This window comes from Propithecus coquereli, unplaced genomic scaffold (genome assembly GCF_000956105.1).
Source record: "Propithecus coquereli isolate 6110/MARCELLA unplaced genomic scaffold, Pcoq_1.0 Scaffold430, whole genome shotgun sequence".
Lineage (NCBI taxonomy): Eukaryota > Metazoa > Chordata > Mammalia > Primates > Indriidae > Propithecus > Propithecus coquereli.
Genome location: NW_012150064.1, coordinates 256,784 through 257,948, shown reverse-complemented (window position 1 = coordinate 257,948; position 1,165 = coordinate 256,784).

The following is a 1,165-nucleotide window of genomic DNA, read 5'->3' as shown; positions in this document are numbered from 1 at the left end:
TGGTAGATTTGGTACAACTGAAGAATCTACACTGAAGCATCATTATCACCCAAAGTCCATAGTTAACATTAGAGTTCACTCATTCTTGCACATTCTATGAGTTTTGACAAATGTATAATTACAAATATCCAACATTATAGTATCATACAGAATGTGTAGCTGCCCTAAAAGTCCTCTATGTTCTGCATATTCATCTTTCCTTCCCCTCAGATCCCTTGAAACCACTGATATTTTCAATTTCTTCATAGTTTTACCTTTTCCAGAATGTCATATATTGGAGTCATATAGTATATGGCCTTTTTAGATTGGCTTTTTTCACTCAATAACTGCATTTAAGGTTCCCCCATGTGTTTTCATGGTTTGACAGCTCCTTTTTTTTTTTTAGCTTTGAATAATATTACATTCCCTGAATGTACCAGTCTGTCCATTCACATACCAATGAGCATCTCTGTTGCCCCCAAGTTGTGACTATTATAAATAAAATTGCTGTAGACATCTGTGTGGAGATTTTTGAGTGGATGTAAGTTTTCAATTCATTTGGTTGAATACCAAGGAGTTAAATTGCGGGATCATATGGGAAGAGTACGTTTAATTTTTAAAGAAACCACCAAATTGTATTTCAAAGTGGCTACATTATTTTGCATTTCTACCAGCAATGAATTAGGGTCTTGCTGCTCCACATCCTTGCTAACTTTTGATGTTGTCATTGTTTTGTATTTTGCTATTCTAGGTGTGAAGTGGTATCTCATTTTAATTTACAATTCCCTAGTGACATGATGTTGAGCATTATTATGCTTATTTGCTATCTGGTGAGGTGTCTGTTTACACCTTTTGCTCATTTTTAATTGGGTTGTTTTCTTATTGTTGAGTTTTAAGAGTTCTCTGAATATTTTTGATAATAGTCCTTTATCAAATATGTCTTTTGCAAATATTTTCTCCCAGCCTGTAGCTTATTTTCTCCCAGCCTGTAGCTTGTTTTCTCATCCTCTTGACAGTGTCTGCTGTCTGCAGATAATATTTGTTTTTAAAAACAAAATCAGGGCACATCTATAAGATAATATAGCCACCTCAGATGAGACTGTAAAATATTAACATAGATGTTTGTTCACAGTGTATTGAATGAAACATGCAGGTATGATGTACATCTGTGTGTGTGTGTATATGC